At 40.8% G+C, this 24645-nt stretch overlaps 1 long non-coding RNA gene across 1 annotated transcript in view; it reads left to right on the plus strand.

Moving 5' to 3' along the window:
- Nucleotides 1–238: 238 nt before the first annotated feature.
- LOC141048219 (uncharacterized) overlaps nt 239–24645 on the plus strand; it is a 132604-nt gene continuing 108197 nt past the window's right edge. The window contains exon 1 of the long non-coding RNA XR_012219992.1: nt 239–284. This is a non-coding gene — a long non-coding RNA (uncharacterized lncRNA). The remainder of the gene's footprint in view (nt 285–24645) is intronic.

The following is a 24645-nucleotide window of genomic DNA, read 5'->3' on the forward strand; positions in this document are numbered from 1 at the left end:
CTGTGTAATTCAGTGTGCATGTGTTGATGATGTGCATTTTTCAAATGTATCTTAATATATTTGTATCTCCATTGCATTTCTATTGTTCCAATTTTAGACCAGCAATAACTTGCTTGCACCACAAAACCTCTTTGTAGATAGGACATGTGTGTACCAGCATTTTGTATAGTGGATATTTTCCCTTATTAGTACTACTAATCGGATGGCAACTCACTCTATTTAATCACAGGTGAAAGCGAGCCCATAGACCTACTTCTGGACAGCAGGGACATTGCAAATCACTGGTAACCATTTATCTCATTTATTGCTTGCTATTTTTATTCGTCAATTGCTTTTAACGCTATCTCCCCTGATGAAGCTGTTATTACAGCGATACGCATGAAGCCTTTTTCACACCCTTGTTCCTACTACTTATAGCTTACTAAGGATAATTCCTGTTTATCTAAGTACATGTGAGTTATAATTGTTTTGGGCATGAATGTTTTTCCATTTTCCAGTGTTAACTGCACACAGAATTGTGGGCTCTATATATGGTAGCCCTATTTGTGCCCACTCTCTTTCTCTATATTTTAACCATGCACCCTCTGGTTTTTGGCACAAATTTCATGTGCTTCCCATTTAGACCATTTTGTTTGTATATCTTATCTTCTCATATGTATATCAGATTATCAATATACAGTACATAAGCATATGTTACTACTGCCAGGACCTGCAGTCTCCTAATTTACATCTGAAATGGGGGTGTTAAAACTGCCTTAGACGTTTCCAGTGTTTTGTTATATACTTACATCTGGTAAGGGTGCAGCATGGTATATGGCCATAGAATATAGCGTTGTTTGTCATCTTCAGTTCGGTGAACACCTATATGGATTTATAATAATACCCATGATCATCATTGTCCATATTTGTCTACTTCCCATGGCTTTCTTTTTTGGTCTATTGTAGACTTACGGATGTGTATTATTATGTTGGACATCTGGTTTTAAATGTTTTTATGGTCTATGTCAATGGTGATTTAAAAATATGTCCATTTTTATATATAATTAGGTGTGTTCATCCTTATATATTGGCATTTCTTTCATGTTTTTGCATATCTCTTGCCTTATTCACACTACTATTAAACTGCTATGCTCAGACAGTGCTCATTTTTCCCCAGTCCTAATTGCAAAACAAACACATAGAGCATTGAGTTGCAATTGCAGTGACATCACTCAGAGTAGGAAAAGAATGGCGCTGGACAATGAAAAGCGTAGCGGTAGGTGTGCATATGAATATATTCCCAAGCAAAATGTGTGCACATACACACATTTTTATCTATATATATAATTGCCTTAAATTGTCTGTCATCCACTTCCGCTTGGATGTCCCCGAATCTCACAATCCACCGCGCCGCATCGGAAGTACGCCGACCGCCATATTGGAATACCCAAGTGATGGGTATTCCAATATAGCACCCAGTGGTGGTACCAGGCCCTTCCATAGTACCACCAGCGGGACACTGCCGGAACCCCCCGCCGCTGCCGGAACCCCCCGCCGCTGCCGCCGGACCCCCCCGCCGCTGGACCCGCCATCGACACTGCTGGACCCGCTGCCGCCGCTTCTGGACCCGCCGCTGGACCCGCCACTGCTGACTGCCCACCCACCTCCGTGCAGTCACAGCAAGCAGGAAAGACCACGGCTTGCAGCCTGTGCTGGGGACGGGATGCGGGCGCCCTCTGGTGGCACCACACCCCATCTCCAGTACAGGCCGCAAGCTGCGGCTTTCCTGCCAGATGCCCACTGCCACCGCCAGGACCCCCCGCCACTGGCCCCCCCACCACCGCTGCTGGCCACGCGCTGGACCCCCCACCGGACCTGCTGCTGCCAACGAGGGGGGAGTAACGAGGGGGGTATCACACACACATGTACATACACACATGCAGTACATGTATGCACACTCACACACATGTGTACACACACACGTACTCACATACACATGTATACAAATACACACATGTATTCACATATACACACACACATGTACTCACATCTCCAGCACAGGCCGCAAACCACCCTCTTTCCTGCTGGCTGTGACTGCATGGAGGTGGGTGGGCAGGCAGCTGTGGGACACACACACACATACTTACACACATTTACTCACACACACACTCACACATACACACACATGTACTCACACACACACGTACACACACGTACACACACATATACTCACACACATGTACACACACATGTACACACACGAACACACACGTACACACACATACACACACATGTACTCACACACACGCACACACATGTACACACACGCACACACATGTACTCACACACGTACTCACACAAACATAGTCACACACACATGCTTACACACACACACTTCCTTCCCGATGCGATAGCATCGGGCACACCTCTAGTTATTTGATTAAAAACTTAGTAGAAGTCCTTATTTAAAATTAGTGTTTGGCAGTACAGTATAATATTTTCTATATGTTTGTATGTGCATAGTGATATTTTCATGTTTTTTTGTTTTCCTATAATGGATTATTTAACTATATTTTTTATAATATGCTATTGATTTAATTATAATAATGGATATTTTTGCTATTATTCAATCTAATTAATTCTCTTTATGTCTCAGTAATAATCAACTAGAATATTAAGTATTTTAAGTGAAAATCTTCTCATTCAATTAACTGCACACTGTACAGTAGTCATCAAGGTAACGATATTATGAAGAATGTACCAGAACTCCCATGCATAAGAACATAATAGCTGTATAGGGAATTGAAATGTCCATTCTTTGAAAATGTAGATTAAACAATGCGTCTTGCATTGACTTGCACTTATTCCACCACTTATATTTGCAATTCCCTTATCTACTCACATTATTGATTTAATAAAGTAAAACTCAACAGTCTTTCAGAAGTTCATTCAAGGCTAGATGTGTCAACAGAGATGGTCTGCAATTATACTTAATCTAATACATTCCATTCCATTAATCCTATGATATTTTGTAATTGAAAACATGTGACACAATTTTAATCTTCAGGCAAAAGTTTGCCTGAAAAGAACATACATTATAAAGAATGTAACATTTCATATGTGTTATGTAAAATAGTTTCTGTAGAGATACATGGCAGGCATTCTGGTTACAGAATTAAAAAAAAGACATGATGTTAAAGTTTCCAGCAGAACGAGAAATTCATTTTCTTAAATCATTAGAGGAGTTTTAACAAAGTAATTGACCCTGTCATGAAATAAAGAAACATGACATAACAACTTCATAATTGTCTTTTGAGCTGTAGCTCATTTCAAGGTGTTAATCTTCTTATACAATGTGACTGTCCAGATAGTTATGTGTGCATTATTCTTGCAATGAATTTAATTTAATAATGATACATGTTCTTCATTCAAAAATATGATAGGAAATATATCAAATTGAGCAATGTGTCATTTATTTGAAAAGTTGAGTTAATGTGAGGTTTTGAAGTTATTAAATACACAATAAGGAAGTTGTCATTTATGCAGTTTTAACTATTTTATTGAAACTATTTTGCAATGTGATAAAAGAAGAGGATCAGCTGATAACTGATTACTGGAACCATGACATTCTCTATAATAGAGAAGACTCAGTGGTACGGAAAGCACTGCAATAAGGAAAGCCTTTTTTTCTGCACAGCACTGTTCCTAATGAGAGGTTGGGAACAAACCTCAAGGACAAACATATTTCAGCATCAAGCCAGGAAAGATGTTATTGTTATGAAGTGAAATAAAGTCTTACCAAATTGTTTGGTATTATTTTTTATAGTAGCTCAATCAAATAGCAAATAACTTTTAGGCTCCTGAACATTCCCAACTTGGACATTTCTGACATATTCTCAGATATCAATGTCAGAAAATGCAGGGCTCGATGCGCATGTGCAGGTACCTCTACATTGTTATTTGCATGAAAGAGGTGGCCCAGGAGGTTAAGGGATCCTTGTTCTCTGCAGTTTTCAGAGTTATCAGATATTAAAATAAAGACATGTCAAAAAAGCATAAATGTCCGAGGTGAGAATTTCCCTTTCATTTGGAAGACAGATGTGTCCTCTAGTGGACTCACTTCTAACCTTTAATATAAGTGCTTCTATTGAAGGGGTAGTCCCAACCCCTTCTCTAACTAAGGTCTTGCTGATGGGTAAATAATATAATTCTGGTAAGCTGAAATCCTTGTTGATAGTGTGGTATTACCTGGGAAAGCTGTGGTTGGCTACACATTTTTCTTCCAATGCCTCACTCACGTCACTCATGTTATATGAGACGTGGTTAGAGATGAGCTTATATTTTGAAATTTGAATTTGCAAACTCAGCCGAATTTTACGCAAAACGTTGATTCTAGGTAGATACAGTCATATGTTAAAGTTTGGGCACCCCTTTTAATGTTAACCTTTTTTCTTTATAACAATTTTGGTTTTTGCAACAGCTATTTCAGTTTCATATATCTAATAACTGATGGACTCAGTTATATTTCTGGATTCACATGAGGTTTATTGTACTAACAGAAAATGTGCAATCTGCATTTAAACAAAATTTGACCGGTGCAAAAGTATGGGCACCCTTATCATTTTCTTGATTTGAACACTCCTAACTACTTTTTACTGACTTCCTGAAGCACTAAATTGGTTTTGTAACCTCATTGAGCTTTGAACTTCATAGCCAGGTGTATCAAATCATGAGAAAAGGCATTTAAGGTGGCCACTTGCAAGTAGTTCTATTTGATTCTCCTATGAAGAGTGGCATCATGGGCTCCTCAAAACAACTCTCAAATGATCTGAAAACAAAGATTATTCAACATAGCTTTTCAGGGGAAGGATACAAAAAGTTGTCTCAGAGATTTAACCTGTCAGTTTCCACTGTGAGGAACATAGTAAGGAAATGGAAGAACACAGGTACAGTTCTTGTTAAGCCCAGAAGTGGCAGGCCAAGAAAAATATCAGAAAGGCAGAGAAGAAGAATGGTGAGAACAGTCAAGGACAATCCACAGACCACCTCCAAAGACCTGCAGCATCATCGTGCTGCAGATGGTGTCACTGTGCATCGGTCAACAATACAGCGCACTTTGCACAAGGAGAAGCTGTATGGGAGAGTGATGCGAAAAAAGCCGTTTCTGCAAGCACACCACAAACAGAGTCGCCTGAGGTATGCAAAAGCACATTTGGACAAGCCAGTTATATTTTGGAAGAAGGTCCTGTGGACTGATGAAACAAAGATTGAGTTGTTTGGTCATACAAAAAGGCGTTATGCATGGAGGCTAAACAACACAGCATTCCAAGAAAAACACTTGCTACCCACAGTAAAATTTGGTGGAGGTTCCATCATGCTTTGGGGCTGTGTGGCCAATGCCGGCACCGGGAATCTTGTTAAAGTTGAGGGTCGCATGGATTCAACTCAGTATCAGCAGATTCTTGACAATAATGTGCAAGAATCAGTGACGAAGTTGAAGTTATGCAGGGGATGGATATTTCAGCAAGACAATGATCCAAAACACCGCTCCAAATCTACTCAGGCATTCATGCAGAGGAACAATTACAATGTTCTGGAATGGCCATCCCAGTCCCCAGACCTGAATATCATTGAACATCTGTGGGATGATTTGAAGCGGGCTGTCCATGCTCGGCGACCATCAAACTTAACTGAACTGGAATTGTTTTGTAAACAGGAATGGTCACAAATACCTTCATCCAGGATCCAGGAACTCATTAATAGCTACAGGAAGCGACTAGAGGCTGTTATTTTTGAAAAAGGAGGATCTACGAAATATTAATGTCACTTTTATGATGAGGTGCCCATACTTTTGCACCGGTCAAATTTTGTTAAAATGCAGATTGCACATTTTCTGTTAGTACAATAAACCTCATTTGAGTCCAGAAATATAACTGAGTCCATCAGTTATTAGATATATGAAACTGAAATAGCTGTTGCAAAAACCAAAATTGTTATAAAGAAAAAAGGTTAACATTAACAGGGGTGCCCAAACTTTAACATATGACTGTAAATGTGTGCGAATCTGTATACTAAGCTTGCAATTGCTCTGAAAATACACATAAGTCAAGGGTCACATGACCATATTTTCCCTCATCTGAGAAAGTTAGTTTGATTATGCTAATTACTCCCTGATCAGACTTTGATCAGAGTGTGATCATAATGTGATCTGATTTTATCAGATACGGAGAAAATGGAGAATTTTTTTTCCCATCTTCTCCATTCTGTCAGGCCATGAAAATTGGAAGTTATCCAATTTTTTCCATGGACTCACTGCCTTACATGGTGATTTGAATATCGCATGGCCCCATAGAAAAACATTTGATTTGTTTTGTCGGATTACACTCAGATCAAAAATACAAAGTGGATCCCACTGCTCATATGACTTGAAACTTTATAGGAGACAGTGAAAATACCTTAAGGATCATAAGAGCTTCTACTCTACAGAAAAAAAAAAGATTTACCCAGTGACTCTGAAGATGGAAAGTGACTATGCCATAAAAAATGCGCTTTGTTGGAAACAGCTAATCTGAAATGGACCAGGTACTGACCACTATTGTACACGGTAAAATAATCCACAAAATGTCATAGTTGCAAGGCATTATAGGAAAGCCAACATGTGAAATGTTGACCAACAACATTATTTTTTTAATTATTTCAGAATGGCAAATTGAATCACAAAAGGTTTGAATTTAAATGATATTAATAGTGATGAGCGAGTATACTCATTGCTTGGGTGATCTCCAAGTATTTTGGCATGCTCGGAGATTTAGTTTGCGTCGCCTCAGCTGCATGATTTGCGGCTGCTGGACAGCCTGAATACATGTGGGAATTCCCCAACAAACAGGCATTCCTCACATGTATTCAGTCTGTCGAGCAGCTGCAAATCACGCAGCTGAATCAACAGAAATTAAATCTCTGATCGTGCCAAAATACTCGGAGGACACCCAAGCATGCTCAGGGAAACCCGAGCAAAGATGCTACTCGCTCATCACTAGATAATACAAATTTCAGCCATTTTGATCTGAACACAATTATCTGCAGAACTATCTGCTCATCTTCAGACATGGTATTTATAGCAAGTCTCTACTTGAATAGAGGGGAATATAGCATATTGTACAGTTTTAAAAAATATTACTACTAGAGAGTAGCTATTTTTTAGAAATTCAAATTCTCAAGCTTTGCTGAATTATCCCAGGGAATTCCGTTTGCAGCAAATCAATTCACTGCGAATTGCAAGTGCCATTTTTCTGGAGACATAAAGGGGATGCCTATCCAATTGGAACTAAGTGATCATTCTCTTCCTACTGTAATCTTATGCATTGTGTAAATGGCAGCACCCATTTTAGATGATTTAATTAAAGTCAATTTCAAGTTGATAGAATTCCATAAATTCCTAGTATTATTATTATTATTATTATTAATATTATTTATTATTATAGCGCCATTTATTCCATGGCACTTTACATGTGAGGAGGGGTATACATAATAAAAGCAAATACAGTAATCTTAAATAATACAAGTCACGACTGTTACAAGAGGAGAGAGGACTCTGCCCGCAAGGGCTCACAATCTACAAGGGAGGGGTGAGGATACAGTAGGCGAGGGTAGAGCTGGTCGTGCAGCAGTTTGGCCAATCTGTTGTTACTGCAGATTGTAGGCTTGTCATAAGAGGTAGGTCTGCAGGTTCTTTTTAAAGGTTTCCATGGTAGGCAAGAGTCTGATATGTTGGGGTAGAGAGTTTCAGAGAAGAGATGATACGTGGGAGAAATCTTGTATGCGATTGTGGGAAGAAGAGATAAGAGGTGAGTATAGAAGGAGATCTTGTGAGAATCAGAGGATGCGTGCAGGTGGGTACCGGGAGACGAGGTCACAGATGTAAGGAGGACACAGGTTGTGGATAGCTTTGTATGTCATGGTTAGGGTTTTGAACTGGAGTCTTTGGGTAATGGGAAGCCAGTGCAGGGATTGACATGGAGTCTTTGGGTAATGGGAAGACAGCGCAGGGAATAGCATGGTGACTTGTGGATTAGTCAAGCAGTAGAGTTTAAAATAGATTGGAGGGATGCGAGAGTGTTAGAGGGGAGGCCACAGAGCAGGAGGTTGCAGTAGTCAAGGCAAGAGATGAATGGGGAATGGTTTAGAGTTTTTGCAGATTCTTGGTTTAGGAACGAACAGATCCGGAGAAGATTTTTGAGTTGAAGTCATCAAGAAGTGGAAAGGGCTTGGATACTTGTTATGATGGAGAGATAAGTGTCAAGGATTACCCCGAGGTAGTGAGCTTGTGGGACTGGGGAGAGTAAGCAGCCATTTACTTTAATGGATAGGTCTCTTGAGGGAGTCGAGTGAGATGGGGAAAGATGATGAATTCTGTTTTGTCCAAGTTTTAGAAATATAGCAGAGAATAAGGGTGAAATAGTAGACAGACATTGTGGGATTCTGGTTAGAAGGGAGGTGATATTTGGTCCACAGATGTAGATCTGTGTGTCATTCTCATAGAGGTGATACTGGAAGCTGTGGGTTTCTATGAGCTGTCAGAGAATAAAGGTGTAGATGGTGAAGAGAAGAGGCCCTTTGACTGAACCTTGTGGAATTCCCACAGGTAGGGGGCGAAGTGAGGAGGTGGTGTCGAGTGGAAGACGCTGAATGTCCGGCCTGTTAGGAATGATGAGATCCAAGATAGGGCCAATTCAATGATGCCAAGAGATGAGAGGGTCTGTAATAATAGGCAATGGTCCACTGTATCAAAGCCAGAAGACAGGTCTAGGAAGAGTATTGTCACTTGGCTTTGGCAGTTAATAGGTCATTGGTGACTTTTGTTAGGGCAGTTTCAGTGGAGTGATACAGCCTGAAGCCAGATTGTAAGTGGTCAAAGAGGGTCAAGAAGAGAGGTCGGAGAGTTCAAGATGGACGTGTTGTTCCAGTAGCTTTGAGGCATAGGGGAGAAGTGATATGGGGGGATAGCTAGATGCAGAGGATGGGTTAAGAGAGGGCTTTTTGAGTATAGGTGTGATTGAGTAATGTTTAAAGCTTGAGAGGAAAACACTAGTTGTTAGTGATAGGTTGAAGAGATGGGTTAGGGTTGGGATGAAAACTGTGGTGAGGTTTGGGATAAAGTGGGATGGGATTGGGTCAAGTGCACAGGTGGTGAGATGTGATCTTGAGTGGAGAGTTGATCTTCTGTAATGGTGGAGAAGTTGGTTTTGGAGGAGGAGGGCTGAGCAGTTAGCAGAAAGGGCTCTGGGGGTTGTCGACAAAAACTGTCCCTGATGTAATCAATCTTCTGCTTAAAAAATGAGGCGAAGTCTTTGGCTGAGATGAGTGGAGAGGGAGGGGGTGCTGAGAGACAAAGGAGAGAATTAAAAGTGTTGAATAACTTGTGAGACAGGGAGGATAAGAGAGATGAGAAGTAAGTTTGTTTTGCTGCAGCGAGTGTGGCCTTGAAAGTAGTGAGGGACTGTTTGAACACGGTGATGTGCTTGTTGGATTGCGATCTTTTCCATCTCTGCTCAACATCCCTGATAGCCCATCTCAGTTTTTTGGTCAGGCTAGTGTGCCAGGGCTGTCTGTGGATTTTGCGAGCTTTGGTATGTGTGAAAGGGGCAACCGATTCCAGAACTACAGCTATTGTGGTGTTATATAGAATGGCAGTGGCATCTGCATTATGTAGGGAACTTATGCCTGTAAGAGGGAGGAGGTTTTCAGACAGTGAGAGTAGATCAAAGTGTTTATGATTTCTGCAAGGATGTACTATTTTTTGTTTTGGGGATTGTGGACTCGGAGTTGAGAGGGAAGAGAATGTAAGTAGGTTTTGGTCAGAAAGAGGTAGAGGTGAGTTAGAGAGATAAGATAGGGAGCAGAGGCGGGTGAAGATGAGGTCCAATATGTAGCCATCTTTGTGAGTGGCTCCAGAAGACCATTGTGTGAGGCCAAAGGAGAAAGTGAGAGATAAAATTTTAGTGACAGCTGAGAGAGAAGTGTCAATAGGGATGTTGAAGTCGCCCATGATGATAGTGGGGATGTCAGCGGAGAGAAAATGAAGTAGCCAGGTGGTGAAGTTGTCGAAGAAGGTGGTGTCTGGCACTGGGGGCAGTAAATGACAGCCGGTTGGAGGGGGAGTAAATGCACACATAGTTCATCTTAAAGGAAGGGAGGGTAACAGAGGGTGGCAGTGGGATTGGGGTGAGGGAGCAGTGTAACGCCGGTGGGATTGTACCTTGTTTCTCTGGTGTTTCCTCATTTCTCTGCTTTAACCCTTTGCGCCTCTCCCCTAACTAGCAGGGTTAGTGTTGTCTCTTACCTGTATGGATGCTGCTCAGTTCCCTGCTCCGCTGCATGTGTTGTGATGTCTTTGCTGTGCTGCATGACCATCCGCATGTGCGGTCCCTGGATGACGCTGTGGAAGCTATGTGCGGCTTGCAAGGTCCTCTGCAGCTGATGCATGACTTTCCATATGTGTTCAGGCTTGCAGCCGCTGCCAGGTGCCCTAAGCCTCAGTTCCTGTGCTGTAATGATTTCTGTTTGAGCTTAGGGTGCGCACAGCCACACCTTCCCTGCTTTTATTAGGGTTAGTGTGTGCACCTGAGTTGCTTTCCTCAGCCTATTGCTGATGGACAGCTCCTATATAAAGTTACTCTTTCCTGTTGGGCATTGCATGAGCTACGCATTAAGTTTCTGAGTCTTGCCTTGTGTGTTTGGTGTTCAGCTCCTGTTCTGCCTGCATTCAGCTCTGGGAAAGCTGATATCTGTTTTTCTGCCTGCTCTGGGGGCTGAGTACCAAGATCTGCCTTTCCTGGAGGCTGCATATCCAGGCCTGTTTCTGTTGTGCTTTGTTTCCCACCTCCCTGAGGGATGCATTCTCAGGCCTGAACCCTTGATCCTGTATCTGTTCCTGTACCTGACACTGCCTGAACTGTGTCCTCTGTGTTATGTTCCTAAGGTCCCTCTGTGTCTAGAACCCTGTACCCAGTGACCGTGAACTAACCTGGGTTCGTCTTTTAAAGATGGAGTGCGGTGTTTTTGCTGAGCATCTACTATGCTGTGCTCACCTGCTATGCGGTGCTAACTCCATCTGGCCTCGATCCAACCTGACGGAGCTTGCACCACCCCGCTTGAGTTCCTTCCTAAGTCCAATGCCTGGAGCCTGATGACTGTAGTTTGGAACCTGACAACCGCTGCCTGGTGCCTGGAGATTGTGTCCGATGTCTGGATTCTGGCGACTGCTGTCTGGTATCCGAAGCCCGACCACCTCTGCCTGGTCCTGTGCCATTCGTGTCTCAGCCAATGACCTGAGCTGCCACACTAGTGTTTCTAGTCCTGTGCCATATGTGTCTCAGCTGATATCCTGAATTGCCACGCTGGTGTTCCTGGACCTGTGCTGTCCATGTCTCTGTCAATGATCTGAGCTACCACGCTGTTGTTCCTGGTCCTGTGCCATCCGTGTCCCAGCTGATGACCTTGGCTGCTATGCCTGTGTTCCAATGTCCTGCCTGTGTCCTAATGTCCAGATGTCCTGCCTGTCTCCTGATGTCCTGCCTATGTCATGATGTCCTGATTTCCTGCCTGTGTCCTGATATTCCAATGTCCAGCTTGTGTCCAGATGTCCTGATGTTCAGCCTGTGTCCAGATGTCCTGATGTCCAGCCTGTGTCCTGATGTCCTGATTTCCATCCTGTGTCCAGATATCCAGCCTGTGTCCTGATGTCCTGCCTGTGTCCAGATGTCCAGCCTGTGTCCTGATGTCCCGATGTCCATCCTGTGTCCTGATGTCCTGATGTTCTGTCTGTGTTCTACCTCAGTCCCGATGTATCCTGTTCAGATGCCCTGATGTCCTGCCTGTGTCCAGATGTCTTGATGTTCTGCCTGTGTCCAGATGTCCTAATATCCTGCCTGTGTCCTGATGTACTGCCTGAGTCCCGATGTCCTGCCTATGTTCCGATGTTCCGTTGGTTCCCAAGTGTTAGGCTAGGCTGGCGGAATGCACCAAATAATAAAGATGATAATGAGGTGCGTTCGCATCCTGGGGTCCACCATGCAGAGATGTAGAACTGCTGCTCGGTAATGGCAGACACTGACTACTACACTGGCGGTGTAGCAAATACACACAGGTTAACTTCACCTGGTGAACTAGAAGGTGAACCCTGTTACTTTACAGGGCCGCAATATTGCAGGATGAACACTAGGGTTTGGTCACAGGAGCCTACTCCAATGGCACAGGGTTAGCGTCCATCTAGACCCCCTAGCATTCAGCACTGCTACAGGGGTGCCTGAGTAGCCTAATTAAAGATAAAGCACTTGATGTGCATACAGCGCTGTCCAGTTGGATGCCACTAACCACCCTAAGCTTTGGGTAGGAAAGCACACAATTTTGCGCATGGCGCTGCTACTGTTGGATGCTGCTGTCGATTCAGTTCAATCGTGCCTTGCGCTTGATGGCACAGTATGGCGCCAAGTGTGGTGCTGAGATTTGGTAGCACAGTGGCTCAAGAAAATGCCACTAGTAGGTGCTGACTCTTTACTCTAAACCCTACAAACAAGCACAACCAGAGGGAGGGAGTCTTAATGAGTCAGTCACCAGATTCAAGCATCCATCATCACTCACACAACTAACCCTAAGAGTCTATCCTAGCGCATGGCTGAGCGGCCATGCAACTCTTTTATAGTGGTGTAATTCCAGGACCTTCCCAGTGGATCAATCGGAGCAGGAACAGGACCTGCGCATGTGTCCTCCGACCTCCAATGAGAGGTGGTCCCACGGGTATGCTCAGTAGGCAAAAGACAGGACTTAGTCCCAGTAACATCTGCTCGTTGCTGACTCAAGCATGGTGTTATAGCAGAGCCTGAAGGAGCAACCAGACGCCTAGCATTAGTCTGGGCAAGATGCCGGGACCAACATCTCTGCTGAGCAGGAATCTCTGCAGCCGCCGAAGAATGGGAGACCGCGGAAGACACGGCTTGAGATTCCCCCTGTGCAGTGGGGGAAACTCCACGCTTAGGACCCCGGAGTCCACCCTGTGATGATGTCTGGCCTCGGTTTTGCCTTTTCGTTTTTCGCTCCCCTAATTCCCAAAGCCATAATTTTTTTATTTTCCCATCAATATGGCCATGTGAGGGCTGATTTTTTTGCAGGAAGAGTAGTAATTTTGAACAATACCATTGGTTTTACCATGTCATGTACTAGAAAACGGGAAAAAATTCCAAGTGTGGTGAAATTGCAAAAAAGTGCAACGCCACACTTTTTTTGGCTTTTTTGCTAGGTTCAATAAATGCTTAAACTGACCAGTTATTATGATTCTCCAAGTCATTACAAGTTCATAGACATCAAATTCCAAAATTGCATCATTTTCTGATACTCGTTGCATCTCCATTTTTCGTTATCTCGGATTGGGTGAGGGTTTGTTTTTTGCGTGCCGGGCTGATATTTTTAATAACACCAGTTATTGCATTTTAATGCAATGTCGCGGTGACCAAAAAACTTAATTCTGGCATTTTGACTATTTCTCACTACGCCATTCAGCAATCAGGTTAATCCTTTTTTTATTGATAGATCGGGTGATTCTGAACACTGTGATGCTGAATATGTGAATGTTTGATTTTATTTTTATTGTTTTATTTTGAATGGAGCGAAAGGGGGGGTAATTTGAACTTTTATTATTTTTATTTTTAAACATTTTTTTACTTTTGGCATGCTTCAGTAGCCTCCATAGGAGACTAGAAGCTGCCACAACCAGATCGGCTCTGCTACTTAGAGGAGATGGTCAGATCGTCTCTATGTAGTAGAATTACTCACTTACTATGAGGCAGGTTTTCCTGCCGATCACGTGAAGCGGGTCACCGGTGAACGTATTTCCGACGCGATTGCTGGAAGCGCTTGTCAGAGTTTGACAGTGGCATTTAGCTAGTTAACAGCCGTGAGTGGATCGCGATTTCACCCACGGCTATTGCGGGCACATGTCAGCTGTTCAAAACAGCTGACATGTCCTAGGAAAGATATGGGCTCACCGCCGGAGCCCACATCAAAGGGAGGGAGTCTGACATCAGCGTACTATTATGCCCGATGTCGGAAAGGGGTTAAAAATATCTGAAATCACCAAAATGCAGATTTTTTTTGTAATTTGACTTTTTGCAGATTTAGAAAATTGGTGGTAGTTGGCTGGCATTTAGCTGAACCTTCAAAGGCTATTAATACGGAGGAAAAATATACTGTACTAATACTCACCTTGTAACTCTTCTCTTCAGCACGTCCGTTCCTCACCATGATTCATCTGATCCTCAGCACATCTTCATTTCACTGAGCACTGAATCCTCAGGTCTCTTCAGGTTTGTGTTTTTAGTTCTGATAAGGACGAAGATGGTTCTGAGCATGTGCGTCATGTCAAAACAAGTTTTCCAGGTCTCATCAAAGCAGGAAGTAACGTCCTAGTGTGAAGAGGCCCAGGAATTTAGCACTTAGTGGCAGTGTTCAGAAGGTGTGCCTTGGAACAGATGTGTCAGTGAGTAGAAATATTTGTTGCTTTTTGCATTTTACATTCACTATGCTGCAAAATTACCCAGAATTTAATATGAGTCACTCAAATCATAGAGAATAACTTTTTTGTGAATCAAATTTTCCCCAAAAATCTGTGTGAATAGGCAAGCTTGAGTATTCTAATCCCTAATTACTTCTTTTACAAGAATTCAGCATACAACCATTTTTTAAATAAGTAAATACCGGTATTAAAATATGGATAGCTTTTATAAAGCAGTGCATGGACTAAATATAAAAAGTATTCAAATTTAAAAGTCCTCAGTGGTTGATACCATTTAATGGTTATCTAAAATGCTAACAACCTTGTAACAACTTTAGTTTATTTAAAAGGTATCAACCTCTGAGGACTCCCAAATTTGGATATTTTTCAATCTATTGGCTGACACAGTACAAATAATTTTTTTCCTGGACTATATATAGCTTTTAGAGTTGATCCTTTTATGTGGTGAAGCCAGTTTATCTACAGTCCTATGTAAACCGAAAAATATGATGAGTAGTCTTGTGAGAAACTCCCCTCTGCTTGTCCTGTGGATAGAATAAGACTTCAAAATTATCACTTCAAACACTTCAATTTTTTTCCTTCTAAATGTCCAGTTGAAGCTAAAATAATGTTTGTTGTGTATAATGCACATACAGAGCATTCAGGTACTGAAATAACTGGTTCAATACAGTTTACTCAAGACAGTCCGTTATAATTTAGGCTTTGTGCCCAGAAAATCACAAACCTTTAACTAAAGACATTTTTTCTACTTAATATGTTTTCATTATATGAGAATAGGATAATCCAAAAAATGTAGAAAATATTGGTCTCATTACTAAGAACCTAAGGATCACCTCTTACAGAATCAAAGGCAAAATGTGAAATGTCAATTCTTTTTAGCCATGTGTTTAAAGCGAACATAGTTCCAATGGAAATATCCAGGATGCGAAATATAAATGTATTATTTAATGTCCTTTATCTTTGTGAATGTGACTGCTGGCAATATTTTGATCTAAGTGAATGTGCTAGTTCTGCATCCAGTTATAGCCTGGTATAATGATGTGATACACTGGAATCAGTTCACTCCTTTAGAGAAGTGAAGATGGTCATTAGTCTAAATAAAGCAACATCTTTGGCAGAAGAAATGAAGACGTGAAATGAGATGATGCAAACTGTGATAAGTATATTCTTTATAAAATTATACATGAGGCAGCTGTGTGTGGGTTGACATTGGATTCCTCATATAAGAACACACTGTGAACCAAAGAAAATTATTGTAGATCCACAATGTCTTTTAGCAGGAATTAGATGTGAGCATCAGCTGGATTTTTGAACAAGCATTTCGATTTGAAATTAAATGTCCATCCATATGTCATAAAGACATGTTACATATCTATGTTTAAAAAAAAAAAATATTGAACTCTAATGCATAAGTTAAAGTTTCATATTAGACTGTGTTAGATAAATGTCTTGAATCCATGACACGACTATGGGGATATCACTGAATTTTGTTCTTGCCACATCAAGTGATCATTATATTACATGAACAAAACACCTTCCTACTACTTTCTTCCCTTGCCACTTGTGCTTTATCCATTCCTTATCCTGTCCTATCTACTAGCAAAGCACACTCTTCATTTGGCCTATTTCAATATTTTCAGGGCCATGAAATGTACGTGGGTATTATTTTGAATTTTGACATTTAAGTATATAATTTTGATTGTAAGGAGAATAGAAGCTTGGTATGCACACAGGAGGATTGTGTGATTGACAGCCCCTCTATAGCAATAATGACTGTGATTAGAGATGGGAGAATCTGCTGAAATTCAAATTTGACAGATTTCCTTTAATTTATCTAGGAAATTTGACTCTCATTTAATTTATTTGATGTAAATTGTATTTGTCATTTAATGATATTTACTATGCTCTGACTTCCTAGTTTAAAGACTCGCTCACATTAGAGTTAAGTCAGACAAGTGCAGACAGCATGGATAGCACTCAGGCCAATGCTATGTTAGGGGGCAGTGCAGAGCTGCAAATATTTTCTCTTGCTGTAACATGAGAAAAAGTCACAGCATTCTGTGAGTGGCTGTGCAAATCGGATCATGTGCACACATTCAAGTTTATTACTTTATGTAAAACATTGGACTGCATTGGGATGAAACCTGAGTGCAGTCCAATTTATGCACACACATACAATGGAAAAGAAGGAGAAATTAAGTTCCCCATCTTCTTAACTGTGCTGTGATTCTCTCATGCGAGAGAAATGGATCACAGTAAACTGACACTTGACTCAAACTGTGATCAGAGTCATTAGCATAATTATGCCAATGCTCTCACAAAAGAGAATCATCACTCATGTGAGAGAGCCCAAATAAATATTGCACAAAATATAAGTACTCACTTTTTACCAGAGCTCACCTGTCCTGATTAATAACTCCCTCCGGCTCTTGCCATTCTTTAAGGCTCTTTAACATTGCTTAGGTATGCAAGACTAGCATTATTTTTCTCTTTTTTGTTTAACAGCCTTTGACTCAATCTCAAGCTATGTTGACTTGATGGAAAAACAATCTTGTTGAAGTCTATGTAGGTTCACAGGGTCTTCGCTGTTAGAATGAAGCCATTGGGTTGCTGGTTTTCCTTTTAGCCTTGTTATTTCTAATTTTCTGATCATGATGTCCTGCTCCAGTGATTGTTGTCTTATTATGATGTGTCCAATGTAGGCAAGTTGTAGCTTGATGATTCCTGCTACGAGTGACAAGTCTGGATTGAGTTGTTCCAAAATTGATTTGCTATTCCTTGTTTCTATTCATGGCATTGATAACATCATTCTACTGCACAATATTTAACCTAAGGTTAAATACATTTGACTCAATATGATTATCAGACACAGTATACACGATGATGAAACATATGGATACAGGTTTGAGTTTTAATTCACAATTTTTAAGAAAAAAAATAAACTTGTACTGTACCATGTCCCACACTGCCAAAGCTTTGTTGAGCAGGATAATGTCCCTAGCTTCAGTATGATGCCTGCAGCTGTGACATTTATTGCATTATCATACCTTGAATATTGGTGGTCAGTTATAGAGATCAGCATTTCCAGTGGAATAGAAATAGAGTCGGGCACCAAACTGGCAGTTTTGTATTTCAGAGTTGTTTTTCATCTCCAGATTTCACTGGGCAAATGGAACATTGATGTCATTAGAAATCTCTATATGTATCTCTTTTCTCTCTCTATTCCTGCCTCACTTTTCCCACCATGATCTCCCCTCATCACTCTCCTCTGTATTGAAATTTCCTGGAAAAATTAGGTGAAGCTGGCAAATTTGAGTTTCACATAATCTGCTAATCTCTAGTGACTCCCAATAACAATGGAAAGCCTTCAAGCCTCAGCAAGAAATCATTCCCTTTCTCTTGGGAAAAATGAGCATTATGGACATCCATATATATATATATATATATATATATATATATATATATATATATATAAATGAGTGTATGTATGTGTGTGTATCAAGCCACGCCCACTCCACATAGCCACAGTCACTCCACACACAAAGCCCTGTATAATAAATATTATATACAGTGGGGCAAAAAAGTATTTAGTCAGTCAGCAATAGTGCAAGTTCCACCACTTAAAAAGATGAGAGGCGTCTGTAATTTACATCATAGGTAGACCTCAACTATGGGAGACAAACTGAGAAAAAAAAATCCAGAAAATCACATTGTCTGTTTTTTTTTCATTTTATTTGCATATTATGGTGGAAAATAAGTATTTGGTCAGAAACAAAATTTCATCTCAATACTTTGTGATATATCCTTTGTTGGCAATGACAGAGGTCAAACGTTTTCTGTAAGTCTTCACAAGGTTGCCACACACTGTTGTTGGTATGTTGGCCCATTCCTCCATGCAGATCTCCTCTAGAGCAGTGATGTTTTTGGCTTTTCGCTTGGCAACACGGACTTTCAACTCCCTCCAAAGGTTTTCTATATATATATACAGTACATATATCTATATATATACAAATGAGTGTATGCATGTATGTATGTGTGTGTATCAAGCCACACCCTCTCCAGATAGTCACACTTACTCCACATGCAAAGCCCTGTATAATAAATATCTAATATATACATGTATAATAAATATCTAATCTAATATATATATATATATATATATATATATATATATATATACAGGGTGGACCATTTATATGGATACTCCCAAATAAAATGGGAATGGTTGGTGATATCAACTTCCTGTTTGTGGCACATTAGTATATGGGAGGGGGGATACTTCTCAAAATGGGTGGTGACCATGGTGGTCATTTTGAAGTTGGACATTTTGGATCCAACTTTATTTTGTCTAATGTGAAGAGGGTCATGTGAGACGTCAAACTTATTTAGAATTTCACAAGAAAACAATGGTGTGCTGGGTTTTAACCTAACGTTCATGAGTTATTTACAAGTTAAAAACAGAAGATGGCGCTTCCACAACAGTGAATTAAGAAATCCTACAATCTGGTGATCCTGGGTATAAGTTGGATGATATTTCCATAATATTCCACTAAATATAGGTCCTGGGCACATTCCAGCAAGTCACCAACAATCACCAATAGGATGCACACCAATGTCTCCTAATTCTATTGCCCTATAGGGGACACATATAATGGAGAAGATGCTGATGGAAGTGAGTGGCAGTGAGTGAGCAATGTGGTACTGACACTGGAGGAGAGCAACTCTCTAATTTGAGAGTGAAATCCAATAAAATCAGAGCATGTCCAATTCTTATAGAATTTACACATCAGATTCAGCCATTAAAGTTCATGTGAATCCATGAAAAACTAATGGAAATAGGAAAGCTTCCAATTTACTTTTGTTTTGCATCTGTTTCTCATGGATCTGTTGCTCAGTACCCATAATGCAGATTATGGTCACACATGGAAATTTGCCATGTTTAGAGAAATTGTGTAACAAAAATTATGTTACATGTCATTCTATTACCCCTTGTAAAAATGAAAGATTTGGGGCTAAGACAACATTTTGGTGAAAACAAACAAACCAATTGTTTGTTTCCATGTCACAGTATTAAAAAATTCTGTGAATCACATGTGGGTTAAAAATGCTCAGTATACCCTTAGATTAATTGCTTAAAAGATATAATTGTAATACTGGAGGCCTTAGCTATATTGGTGTTGGAGTGATCTCTTAAAGTGAGATCTAAATGATTGCCTGTTGCTGACCTTAACATGGGCCGAGCGCATGCTTAGAGGAAAGAATGTATCTAATACAGAATCAGATGCATGTTCCTCTCTCAGCAAAAGTTGACACACAAATGAACTTTATTCTTACAGTAAAGAATTGTGTAACAGACAGGAAAAGGGTGTTGCACAACTATTCTGAAAAATGGTGTCAGTCTGTGATTGGTCCATGTTAACTCCACGCCCTATATGGTGCCTTCAGTGTGTCTCCACTTTCACATTCCAAAGATTCCTTCCAGGGCGTTGTTCCAGGATGTAGAGCCATTTTGTTACATCATATCTGAACTGATTTATATAAGGTTTAATAATTGATTTCTTTAGTCATTCTCTCCTTCACATTGGTACTTAATGTAACGTGGCTTCCATAATATTTTCCACCCAAAATCACTGCTAAAACAAAGTGTAGGTGCTCACTGTACCAGTGTTGTGGTCAAACATCTAAATGCATCTTGCCACCTAATTGTTTTCCATGTATTTTCACCCTTTACTGGCTTTGCTCTATAAACCCTGAGCTTACTCCAGTATCACTCATGATTTTACCCATCATAACATTGTTCTTGTGTGGCAGTTTGGTAATGAGTAGTGTTGAGCATTCCGATACCGCAAGTATCGGGTATCGGCCGATACTTGCTGTATCGGAATTCCGATACCGACTTCCGATATTTTTTCAATATCGGAATTCGGCATCGGAATCGGAAGTTCAGTTGATTGACGGCCTGACGTCATCATGATGCGCGGTGTGTGCGCATCATGATGCGCCATCATTTCGGGCCTTCCGGGGGTCTCTGCCGGCCTGCCGGGGGGCTGTGCCGGCCTGCCGGGGGGCTGTGTGGACTGCCCGGGGTCTGTACCGGCCTGCCGGGGGGCTGTGCCGGCCTGCCGGTGGTCTGTGCACCCTGTGGGGGTCTGTACCGGCCTGCCGGGGGGCTGTGCCGGCCTGCCGGGGGGCTGTGCTGATGTCCGGGGGTCTGTGCAAGCATCGTCCGATGGGACTACAAGTCCCATCGGGCGATGCCTGCTACCATGACAGTGATTGACACATTAGCCAATGATGGGACAGTAGTAGTCCCATCATCCGGCTAATGTGTTAAATGTTAAAAAAAAAAAAAAATACTACATACATACTACATGCATGCTACATACATGCTACATGCATGCTACATACATACTACATATATACTACATACATACTACATACATGCTACATACATACTGCATGCTACATACATACTACATACATACTACATGCATGCTACATACATACTACATATATACTACATACATACTACATACATGCTACATACATACTGCATGCTACATACATACTACATACATACTACATGCATGCTACATACATACTACATGCATGCTACATACATACTACATACATACTACATACATACTGCATGCTACATACATACTACATACATACTACATACATACTACATGCATGCTACATACATACTACATATATACTACATGCATGCTACATACATACTACATGCTACATACATACTACATATATACTACATACATACTACATACATGCTACATACATACTGCATGCTACATACATACTACATACATACTACATACATACTACATGCATGCTACATACATACTACATGCATGCTACATACATACTACATGCATGCTACATACATACTACATGCATGCTACATGCATGCTACATACATACTACATGCTACATACATACCACATATATACTACATACATACAATACATTCATACAATACATACATAGACATACAGTACATATAACATAGAGTAACATACTTACCAATACTTGTCACATTGTTCCCCGAAGCCATTGTCTTTTCCGGGATAAATATTAACATAACAAACCACAAAAATACTCACCCACGATCCGAAGCAGTCCACGAGTGTGTCCCACGACGATCTTGGGTAGAGAACTGCAGCATCAGATGATGCTGCCGTTCTCTACGGGCTGCAGGAATCCAATGACGGAAGGTAGGTATCCTTCCGCACTGTATTCCTCCGCCACTTAAAAAAAAAAAGTCCCTAGTCTCACTTTATGCCATTGCTGTGTGGGAATTTCCCACACAGCAATGGCATAAAGTGAGACTAGGGACTTTTTTTTTTTAAGTGGCGGAGGAATACAGTGCGGAAGGATACCTACCTTCCGTCATTGGATTCCTGCAGCCCGTAGAGAACGGCAGCATCATCTGATGCTGCAGTTCTCTACCCAAGATCGTCGTGGGACACACTCGTGGACTGCTTCGGATCGTGGGTGAGTATTTTTGTGGTTTGTTATGTTAATATTTATCCCGGAAAAGACAATGGCTTCGGGGAACAATGTGACAAGTATTGGTAAGTATGTTACTCTATGTTATATGTACTGTATGTCTATGTATGTATTGTATGAATGTATTGTATGTATGTAGTATATATGTGGTATGTATGTAGCATGTAGTATGTATGTAGCATGCATGTAGTATGTATGTAGCATGCATGTAGTATATATGTAGTATGTATGTAGCATGTAGTATGTAGCATGCATGTAGTATATATGTAGTATGTATGTAGCATGTAGTATGTATGTAGCATGCATGTAGTATATATGTAGTATGTATGTAGCATGTAGTATGTATGTAGCATGCATGTAGTATATATGTAGTATGTATGTAGCATGTAGTATGTATGTAGCATGCATGTAGTATGTATGTAGCATGCATGTAGTATATATGTGGTATGTATGTAGCATGCATGTAGCATGCATGTAGTATGTATGTAGTATGTATGTAGTATATATGTAGTATGTATGTAGCATGTATGTAGTATGTATGTAGCATGCATGTAGCATGCAGTATGTATGTAGCATGCATGTAGTATATATGTAGTATGTATGTAGCATGTAGTATGTAGCATGCATGTAGTATATATGTAGTATGTAGCATGTAGTATGTATGTAGCATGCATGTAGTATATATGTGTTATGTATGTAGCATGTAGCATGCATGTAGCATGCATGTAGTATGTATGTAGTATATATGTGGTATGTATGTAGCATGCAGTATGTATGTAGCATGCATGTAGTATATATGTAGTATGTATGTTGCATGTAGTATTTATGTAGTATGAATGTAGCATGTATGTAGTATGTAGTATGAATGTAGCATGTATGTAGTATGCATGTTGTATGTATGTAGCATGTAATTTTTTTTTTTTTTTACATTTAACACATTAGCCGGATGATGGGACTACTACTGTCCCATCATTGGCTAATGTGTCAATCACTGTCATGGTAGCAGGCATCGCCCGATGGGACTTGTAGTCCCATCGGACGATGCCTGCACAGACCCCCGGAGCCTGCACAGACCACCGGCAGGCCGGCACAGCCCCCCGGCAGGCCGGCACAGCCCCCCGGAGCCTGCACAGCCCCCCGGCAGGCCGGCACAGCCCCCCGGCAGGCCGGCACAGCCCCCCGGAGCCTGCACAGACCACCGGCAGGCCGGCACAGACCACCGGAGCCTGCACAGACCCCCTGGCAGGCCGGCACAGCCCCCCGAAAGGCCCGTACAGACCCCAGAGAGGCTGTACAAGGGCAGGAAAGGGTTTTTCTTATTCCGATACCGGAAGTCCCATAGACTTGAATGGGACTTCCGGTATCGGAATCGGCGATACCGATACTTTTTTTAAAGATCGGCCGATACCATCCGATACGATACTTTGAAGTATCGGACGGTATCGCTCAACTCTAGTAATGAGACATCTTTTTATAGGCCATCAGTTGAACCAGCAGATATTATTGTACATTAAGTGGCAGGATTGCTTTTTAAGTACTGATCAATTTCAGTTGGAGTCATGACTTTCCATGGCTTTTTACACCTCTCTTTGTTCATGTGTTCAAAACTTTTTTCCTGTGTCATTTCTCATTATTACACATACCTTAATTTATGGACATCTATGGTTTTATTTATTTTTTCCTTTGTGGATTGGATGGATTGTTTGTGACATCTGGTGATAGTTTCATGTGAATAGCTTCTTTACAAATTGGTGACATGTTCAATACTTTTTCACATGCTGTAAGTGCACATTCAATTATTCCTTAATAGTTTTAAGAGTTGGTTTTATTTAAATTAATATAGTTTCAATTTGTATGTGATAATTAAATTTCTTTGAATTCAATTAGTCTCTGGACTTTACAAATTAATTTTATAATATAACAGTACATAAAATACCTAATGATATTGAATTCAAATAATTGGTAAAAATAGTATAATTTAGTGTACCAAAATAGCAGCTTATGTTCATACAATCCATGTAGCAGTCATACTGCCTTCTGGCTTCAACATCATCATGTGAGGCAGCAGTTTGCAAAGTAGTTACATCCAAATTTTCCTCAGATTGCAGAGGTAGTCAAATAGATAAAACTCTTTGTGCATACACTAGACATGGAATGTAGGAAAGATTCACAGATAGAAAGGTTCTTTATAAAATGGAAGCTGTATATTGTTACATTTCTTCAAAATAGGAAAATTAGAGACTTAATTCCAGTTGTTCCATCAGAAAGGCAGCAACCTAGTCATAAGCCTTGTAGGCTTGAGAGGATAGCAGGAGTGGGAATGGAAGGGTATTTGATTTGCATCACATATATTACATCCAAATCAAATATGCTTAACTATGCTTTGAGTGTCTTTTCAGACCCTAAAATGTAAGAAATTCAAGAGTTTAGATAAAGCATTACACTCACCTTGTCGCCATCTGTCCTGCTTCTGCAGCTTCATTTGGTCATTCAATCTATCCTTTCGACTCTAATGTCTTCTTTTCTTCTGATGAGGCAATGGGCATGTTACAGAAGTCTTTCTCTGTGCC

This window comes from Dendrobates tinctorius, unplaced genomic scaffold (assembly GCF_039654945.1).
Source record: "Dendrobates tinctorius isolate UK_male_01 unplaced genomic scaffold, ASM3965494v1 ptg000133l, whole genome shotgun sequence".
Lineage (NCBI taxonomy): Eukaryota > Metazoa > Chordata > Amphibia > Anura > Dendrobatidae > Dendrobates > Dendrobates tinctorius.